Consider the following 10,039-nt stretch of genomic DNA (forward strand, 5'->3'; position numbering starts at 1 on the left):
GCTTTAAATTTTTAAGTATTTTCTAAAAAACTTAAACTCCTTGTATTATTTGCATAAACTCCTATTTATAGATCATCCTATACCAATTGATAATTACTTATTAATACTCCACTTTTGATAATCGTTCTCGCATCCTTTATTTGTTGTTGATTGGAAACTTCAGAAATAATTAGATTGTCAAATGATTTAAATTAAACACTACAAGAAAAATATTGAATACTGTCGAATTTATTATTGGATTTAACGTCGGACGTTAGCGATGATATTTCTGTTGAATTTATTATCGGATTAGACAGTAAATACGTAATCCTAAAGGGAAAGTATGAGGAGCCAATGGAATATTTATACAATGTGTACAATGGAGGTTTAGGGAGTATTAGAGATATAATCATTAGTGTTATCTTTATCCAACAACTGAAGTTTTTGGGATGAGTGGTATCATGCATGGTATTAAAGCGCTAGATTTGAAAGGTTAAGAGTTCGATCCTTGGTGAACCCCAAAATCAGTTTAAGTTTTTGGGAAGATGTTTATTATCGTTAGTACTCGGATGGTTATTCTAGATAATAAGGAGGATGTTCATTTTCTAACTCAATAACCCATTGTACACATTGTATAAATAGTCCATTGTCTCCCTAGCGGGATCCAATCCTAAAATATTACCGTTGAAACAATATTTTCGACACTAACGTCAACAGTAATATTTGGAGGGAAAAAAAAGAAATTTTTGGCATGCTATTTCCGTCGGATTTACCGGTGGAAAGATCCAACTATAACAATGTTTAGTGAAACATTGCGTTTTGGGCACACGGAAAATGTTACCGTCGGATTAATCCGACGGTAATATTGTCCTAAATGAAAGCATGAACGTCGTCTCCCCCATTTCGAATTTAACACACTTTCTCTTCATCTCCACTCTCTCTCTTATCACCACCACCACCTCCGTTCTCTGCCTCCTCCCGTCGCCACTTAGAGCATCGCCGTCACCACCCCCTCTCCGTCGCCGTCATCCCTTTTACGAATACCCCTCGTTCTTCTCCTTCTTCCCCTGCCTCTATCTCTCTCCTTCACCGTCACCACCATCTGCCGTCACCATCATCTGTTGCCACAACAACTTTGGCAACTACCACTGCAACATCCACGTCTTCCTTTATTTATTTCTTGCTCTGTTCTTCATTACAGGTTCTTGAACAACTCTTTTTCAATTCCTTTAATTTTAGTTTAATGTAGTTCAGGTTTGAGTAGAATTTCAATTTAAATTTCGAATCAGTTTCGAAGTTAGTTCAGTTTAATTTTCTAATCTTAGTGAATTTAGGTTGATAAAGTTAGGTTAGATTCAATACATTAGGTTTCGAATAGTTGAAGTATTTGAAATTGTCTAAATGTGTTAATTGCTGCGTTGATATATAACTGTTTTACTGAGAAATTGTTGCTGAGATTGATAGATAATTTTTTAATTTTAGTTTAATTTAGTTTAACTTTGAGTAAAATTAGAATTTTACTTTTGAATCAGTTTCAAAGTTAGTTCAGTTTAGGGTTGATTAAGTTATGTTTGATTCGCCACATTAGACTTTGAATGCTTGAAGTCTTTGAAATTGTCTAGTTGTGTTAATTTCTGCGTTGGTGACAGTTTTACTAAGAAATTATTGCTGATATTGTTTGATAATTTGATATCTGCATATATGACAACAAGAAGAGGTACAGCAGATCAGGCTACTGGTCGTGGTCGTAGCCGTGGTCGGGGTAGAAGGAGGGTTCCGTCTGGTACCCCCAGGACTTCTGGATCCTCTCCCTCTACTCCGACCACCCCAGTCACGCCACAAGTTGCGGGTTTAGTGGACTAGCCATTCATCATGGTCCCTAACCCCAACTACGTGCCTCCGTCCACGGCGAGGACGCCACCTCCTACCGCTCAGCAGCTCACATCCATGGCGATGCCAACTCCAGTCATAGATGCCGCTGCGACCCCAGAGTCCAGCCACGGAAGTGAGGCAACAGCTGATGCCCCTCGACCACCTCCCATCGTACGGTAGCGCATTTGGCCTGATGGCGGCATGGGGTAAGTATCACGTTCAATGCTGATATATTTTCTGTTTATGGTTATCGCTGAAAGTGCCTGAATTATTTCTAGTTTAGTTGATTTAGGTTAGAATGCTGGTTATTGTTTTCTAGTTTTAATGCTTATGATTCCTTTTATTGCTGAAAGGTCCTGAAAATTAATTCCCGTTTAGTGGATTTAGGTCGAGTTGGAATGCTGATTATTATTTTCTAGTTTTAACGACTATGGTTCCTGTTATTGTTGAAAGTTCCTGAAAATTGATTCCTGTTTAGTTGATTTAAGTTGATTTAGAATGCTGGTTATTGTTTTCTAGTTTTAATGAGTATGATTCCTGTTATTGCTGAAAGTTCCTAAAAATTAATTTATGTTTAGTGGATTTAGGTTGATTTGGAATGTTGGTTATTGATTTATAGTTTTAATTATTATGATTCCTATTATTGCTGAAAGTTCCTAAAAATTAATTCATGTTTAGTGAATTTAGGTTGATTTGGGTGGATTTAGGTTAATTCTTATCTGTGAGTTGTTGTTAGATTTTTGCCGAATCCTAACGCATGTACTCAGGAGATGACCAATGTCATCAAGCTGATGTACGACTAGTCCTGGCCCAGCTACATGAAGATCCCCGCTGAGACTAGGCAGCACTGGTTTGAGAAATGGTCGGTAATTACTTTAATTGTTTCTCTTTCAAACATTTTTAGCTAGTTTATATTCTCTATCTTGCTTAACTAATTTTAACATTTTTTTTTGTTGCAGTTGCACTTCATTTGGTATGCTGAGCATGACCTAGCCATCCGGAAGATATTTGACCATAGAATGAATCGGCGGCTCCAGCAGATGCTTGATAATGTTCGTCATGGACAGGACCAGCAGACGGGCTGGCTCTAACAGGAGGTAAAGAAGGCTCTGTTAGCTCATTGGGAGACCAATGAGAGGTTTCAAGAATCAGTGACTCACCAACAGAGCTAACAGGGCATCAGTCAGGTCGTCCAAGTATACCAGTGGCTTGGCGACCTTCATGAAGACCAAATCCAGGCTGGTATATAGTTCCTTTAATTTTGTTAATAACTTCGTTATATTCTTTTTGCATATCATTACTAGGCATTCTAATAATTTTATATTTCAATGCAACTTGTATAGTCGAAGTTGTTGGACCGCAAAGCCACATTCACGGAGACGTTCAAGTACACCCACATTCTAAAGGAGAACAAAGCGAGATTTGCTGATTAGCGGTCTCAGGATCATTATGTGAGTAAACATACATTTGATCATCTTCTGCTATAAAATTATTAGAGATTAGCTGTATATCTGTCTTACTAATCACAATAATTTATGTTAATTGCACAGAAGTTCTACACATAGAGATTAGAGGTCGTGACTCAGCAGTCTCAGCAAAGTGGGAAGGACGCCGCTGATGGCTCTGCGGCTTCAGTCGTCGATCCCGATGCAGCTTGGCGCGAGACCGCCTCAGCCCCATACAAGAACCACATATTCGGGATGGGGTCGTTCTTCGCCAGCAACCTTCGCACCTCGACATTGAGGCCGTTGTTAGGCTCCGCAACCAGTTGAGTCGTTCAACCCGACGAAGGCGTAGATTTGAGGCTGCAGGTGTAGGAGCTCCAGTACAACCTTCACCAGTAGACTCAGGAGGTTAACAATGATCAGAAGAGGTATAAGGAGATCCTTACTTGCCTGACGTCTACGGATGAGCTCAGGTTGGAATTTAGGGAATCGTTGTAGCAGATGCAGCATATGGAGGCTCAGATGGAGGTGTATCAGGCCCAAATGCGCGCCACTGGCATTGACCTTGCTGGTGGTAGCACCGCTCCTGCTGGTGGCACATGGACATCACCACCTTCTGTGCCGCCGACTCAGGACCACGAGACTAACGGCGATGACGACGATGACTACCTGGATCTGTAGATATTAGTTTTTTATTTATCGTTTAATTGTATTTATTTGAAGTACTTGACTTTTAATTTATTTGAACGTTGTATTATTTATTTTCAATAAAAAATTTTCATTATTTATGAATTGGACACTAGTTGTGTAAAAAAATGTAAATTCAGAATTAAAATTGACTATTAATTTCAAACTTTAAAAAATAATTGACATTACCGTCGAAATTACTGTGTGGGAATAATCTAACGGTAATATGACACGGAGCAATATTTTTTGGCGCCAACGTTACCATCGGAAAAATCCACCGATAACCAATTGGTTTTTCGAGCTGGTTATCCATTGCAAAATCTGACGGTAATTACAGTTGGATGTAAAAAATCTTTCGGCAAATATTTACCAGCGAGATTTATACTATCCGATTATTTCTGATGAAAAATCCAATGGTACTCAATATTTTTATTGTAGTAAAACTTAATTAAAAATAAATAACATAGCATAAATTTATCTATACTTTGTTTATAATAACAAAAATAATATAAACATATATATTATTTATCAAATAGAAAACAAACATTGAACAGTACAAATAAATTACTTTAGAATGTTACTTTAGAATATAACTACAATTATCACTACAAGACAGGCGGGAATTGGCGGCGGTTTTTTTCTTGATTAGCGGCGGTTTTAAACAGATCATATGAAAAATAAAAATAAAAATACCAAGGTTAAATTGTCACTTGGAAGAAACAATAACAAAGTGCTAATAGGTGTCAAAATTGGCTTGATTATATATGTATTCTCTATGTACCCTTCATAAGTTATCCCTAAAGCATGAGTAGAATTTCAGTCAATTAGCTATCACCCTTCCCATTTATTGTCCGCATCAATAAATCTATAACCCAGTCTTGCTGATTGTGAACAAATGTATGTAGCTATCTAGCTAGTCAAATCTGAAGTGTTCAAATAGTTTAAGTTATGACAGAAACATAAAAATGATTACCCAGCTGAGCTTGCTCATTGTAGAACAAGTCGAATGAATGAAATCCCTAACTCTAAACAACATCAATTAACCCAAATTGGCATACAAACTCTCGATCAGACTTCTGAACCAAGAATGTAAACAAGAAGGAAAGATAAGTTATTAAAGAACGAACCAGATAGCTCAACTTGGCGGACGGCTGAGAACGGTGGAACTGTTTCACCCACGATTGATGAGAAGCACGGATGGCAGCTTGCTGGGCTTCTGTAATTGTGGGCAAAAGCTCAAGAAATTGGGGATTTCTACAAAATTAGGGTAGTTGATTAATGGTTGTAACATGACAAGGGGGAACTCACAAATTGAATTATGATAAGGGGGTCACCTGGGTGGGTTCTTCCGCTAATGAATCAGGGCTTTCCTCCTATGTGTTTGGCGCGCTCCAAACTTCAACTCGCGGGTTTCTGAACAATTTGGGGGGAATCAATTGGTGGAAACGCGAATAAGAGGGAATTGAAACTATTAATTGAAACTTACCTAGCGGCGTTTCTTGAAATAGTCGCCAGGATACGTTGCTGAACGAGGGGTGGGCGTGTTTTCGCGCCTCTGCTCTTGCTTCTCTTCGCGCCAAGAAGTCACACCCAAAAGAGGGGGTTTGAAGAAGTCGCTCCCAAATGAGCGGCGGTTGTCACTGGCCAGCCGCTATCCAGTGGTGCATGGCGGCATCTGCCAGACCGCCACTCACTTCTGCCGCTATCTTTCGATTTCTCGGCGATTATGGGTGTTGCCACTATGTAGTCGCCGCTATCCTCCGCCCCTGCCGTAGTGTATTATTTTATTTTTCTTTTTTCAAATGTAGTTTTCATTAATTGGTTAAATAAAGAGAAAAGGTCCAATATGGACTACATCACAAGGAGTATATTAGACAAAGACATAAACAAATATCTAATAATACCTTGTAAAAACAAAAAAAGTGGTACTTTTATAATTTTTATAATTGAAAGAAAAAAATTGAGAAACTTCTTCTTTAACCTAGCATCTCTTGCTCTTTAACATTGAACAAACCCTTCCCATTATTTACCATGATGATTTCCTTGTGATTTTAAAGATCGACTATTTCTAGCTCTCTAAACACTTTAGGTAGAATTGATTGCTAGCTCCATCTTTTTTTTTCTTTTCTTTAAATACTTGTTTAGATACTTAAATCTTACTAACTTATAGGCCTTAATTAGTTGAACTTTTGATGGTAAATATTATTGTATGACAGTTCTTTATAAAAAATTTGCATAAAATTTGATCACTCATTACAATTCTACTTTCATAATTGAGGGCATAAACCCATACAACATCAATTCTAGAAGAACCCACTTTTTTGGATATAACGAACTTGAAGGGATATCTTAAAAAATAGTAGTGTACTATAAAGATTTACACTAACCTTTTCAACTACAATTGAACCCATTTTTTTGTGAGTTTTTGTTTTTCTCATTTTATTTATTTATTATTATTATTTTCTTATCAAAATCACAACATTGGGTAACCTTTTGTTTTTCATCATTAGTATTATTCAAATGAATTTATTAATGATATTATGTGATATAAAAAATTTTTGTCATTCTTTTCTGTATTGACAAATAAAAATATTTAGCATTATATTTCAATAATTACAAATGAAGATATTGGCACCAAATTTTAACATTAAACTTAGTCTCTTTAATTGAATGCTTATTTTCATATTCAAATTTTGTATCTACATTCTTTTAGATCTTGAGGGTTATTGAAATAGCATATTATCTTGATTAGAAATAAGGTAATAAACATCCTTCTGAAAATCATGCATCACGTCCCCAATATATATGCATAAACTAAATACACTCATGCTTGTATTGATTAAAACCATTAAAATTCTATTGGGTTGCAAATTCATATTTTTTACCATATACTTTTAACCATAAAAAAGAAGTGAAGCTAATGAGTCTCTAAATGATAGAACTAGTAGAAAGGTTGGACTTTATTTCATTATTTGTTGTTGAATGATAAAGATTTTTCTTTTTTAGTAAATCACCATGAGTATTATTATACAATATTTAGTTTTGATACCTTTTATATTCTTGTTTTATTATTTAAACTAAATAATTAAACTCTCACCACTCACCAGTTCAATATTTATCTTATTTCTTAACCACCATCTTTTAATTTTATAATCTGCTTGAATATTATTGTTGACATTTTGAAACAGAATATTAAAATTTTAAATATTTGTAGCTCACATGACATTTTTTAGCAACAACTTGTCAACAGGCTTTTCTTCGTTGCCTAGAGTGGCTATTTCTGACAAACCTATTATCAAGGGCGAACAAGCCTTGGCTCCTAAACCAAAGATGACAAAATAAAAAAATTGAAAATCTCATATGTTAATTCCATTTATTATTGACAGTGTAAATTCATTTTTTATCGGCCTTCTCACCTCTTGTGATGCCACAAGTAAGATAGAACATTTTTTTTCTGGTCACCCTTAAAGAAGGCCCATAGCTTTTTAGAATTCTATTCCTATTGGTTGAATTCAATTCCTATTTTTAGAACATTTCTATCCCATACCATACCATGCTTGGTTGAATAGAGTTGAAGGAAAAAAAGATGTCAACGTGAAAGGAGGTTATAATATATGATTTAATCCAACTTAGCAAAACTTTTTACACTATTAATCCAAGATTAATGGGAGGTGCACTATATTTTTGGGACAAAATTACTCATACCTTTCACACTCCGTATGGCATGATCATGCCTACTCTTCTAGATGTAGTTTTTATAACTGGCCTACCTTCTTTAAGAGATGAGATTTTAGTCACTAGCAAATCAACAATAGAAGCAAGTATTCTATTAACCTCTCTTCCACTACAACAACAAAGGTAAATACAAGAACCATATTTTTGATAGTGAACACATAGCATTTCTTCTTTATTAGTTGAGTGGTGTTGTTTTCTGTTCTTGGAGTATTTAAATTAAAGTTGTTTACCTTTCATTGACCATTATGTTAGCTGAGAGTAGGAAGTTGTGTGTAGCCAAACTATTTTTGGCTCAATTATATCTTACTCTAGATTGGATCATGAACTTTATAGGGCTACAAAGGGAATTATCAATATTGATGGGCCTATTTGATTTTTTCAAGTATCGCTTTTTGCTATTTTCAAGTCTGATCTACAAACACGCCCAAACCAGGAAAATTTTACAGACTTTGTAATTGCAGGTCATTATTTACTTAACTTTTTTTTTTTTGATAAGTTAAAAGCTCCGCATGAGAAAATGAAGCACTTTTTCGTATTTTCTGCTACTTTTTAGAGAAAATAAAACTTTCAGCTTGACCCCTTTTGCCAAACGTCAAACTGGTCTAGAATAATTAATATAACCTCTTATTTTAGCTAGGGTTACACAAGATGAGAACAATGTCATTTGGTAATAATTTTTAACTCTCCAATTATTTTTTGCTGGATTTCCAAGTAGAGAGGATCTAAAATAGTAATATACATGCTAAATGCGGTATCTAGATAATTTGGACTAGCTCAACTTTTGCATACCAAAATTGTCTCACTAGAGGATTTATTGCATATTCAAAGGGATAACGCTCTTTGGAGAAGTAAATTTCACCTATTATCCTTTGAGAATTGTTTGACTACATAATTAATTTTTTTCTTCATGGAAAGCCTATTATTCTTCCATTAAAGTTACCTTTGCTACATGATGTCGAAGAATGACTAATACTTGTGTGATGCAGCAAATGACGAGAGCATTAGATAGCAAAAAGAGTAATTACATATGAATCATTTAGATCAAACAAATTATTAAATTCTTTTTGTTATTACTATTTCTTTTGTTTATATATTATACCTTTTTTTCAGAGAAAACAACCAAACCACCCACTAATAATCCTGGCCTAAGGAAAACTTCTACTAGGCTGACAAGAAAAAAAAAAGCTTAATTCTAACCAATTAAACTGTCAGACTAAAAGAAAATTTGAACTAGTTGTTGTGTCATCATCTTCAAAGGAATTTGAACTAGTTTATGATCGAGCTTAAAGCTGAGATGATCGTTATCCCCAACCCTAAGAAAAGGAAAACAAACTCCGATTCAGAGCAAGTTCTCACTGTTATGAAAACGAACTTTGATACAGGGTTCTTCATTGACTCCCAACTCCTACCGGGTACTGAGGAGTTTTTCCAAGAGGAGGATTTGGCCGCTCAGGCGAGGTAGACGTACTAGAGTCTTCTCCGGACTGCTGCTATTGCCAAGAAGGTGGAAGCACTGGGCTGTTCAGAGGGATATCGCCAATATGAAGGCCAAGGGGAAGTCTCTAAAAACCTGACTTGCCGACGAGGAGAAGAAGATGAAAGGGGCCAGTGAGGAGATTAACCGCCTTGTGGAATGGGACTTCTCCCTTTCTAAGTAGCTTAATAAAGCCCATGGTCGGGACACCATAGCGGAGAATAAAGTGAAGTAGTTGGAAGAAAAGCTGGCGGGGGCTCTAAATTCGGCAGACTCTGCTTGCCAAGAGGTTACCAGCTTGAAGAAGAAGAACAAGGAGAACCTTAAGGACGCCCAGGAGGCTATCACAGCTACCGAGGAGGCGATTAAGGCTCAGGTCTCTCTTCTCGCTCTCGACTTCGACACCTCTGCTGTTGGCGCCTTCAAGATGATTCAAGATGGCAAGATTGTCGACATTCTGAGGAAGTGATGTGTTTTATCACTTGTAATTTTTTGTACTATCTTTTGAACTCTCTTCGTTATTGGGCCGATGTGATGCTCCTTACCTGTAACTTTGAACAATTTTTCTTTTTGGTTTGTTGTCGGGCTAACGTGGTGTCCTTTTGAGCTATCGTTTTAATGATTTTGACTCTTGTAATTAGAATCTTTACGTTATTTTGGTCACTTTACCGCTATATTTCTTCTTTGTTTGATTATTAAGCCGTAACTTGATGGATATTTGTATATCGTTGCATTCAAGTTCCCGGGGTGATCAGTCCTGGAAAACCATGCTTATAACTTGGTAATAACAAATAAATCAAAACAAAAATAAATTTCAAACATATTATCTCTTTTTCCAAATGGGCAT

The 10,039-nt window shown here is 36.1% G+C and overlaps 1 long non-coding RNA gene across 1 annotated transcript; it reads right to left on the minus strand.

Moving 5' to 3' along the window:
• LOC107646168 lies at window positions 5,113-5,755 on the minus strand. Its single transcript, XR_001621642.2, has 3 exons — window positions 5,470-5,755; window positions 5,318-5,396; window positions 5,113-5,199 (listed from the first exon to the last, which is right to left on the minus strand). It is a non-coding gene; the product is annotated as an uncharacterized LOC107646168 (long non-coding RNA).

The sequence above is a fragment of the Arachis ipaensis genome, chromosome B06 (genome assembly GCF_000816755.2).
Source record: "Arachis ipaensis cultivar K30076 chromosome B06, Araip1.1, whole genome shotgun sequence".
NCBI classification, from domain to species: Eukaryota; Viridiplantae; Streptophyta; class Magnoliopsida; order Fabales; family Fabaceae; genus Arachis; species Arachis ipaensis.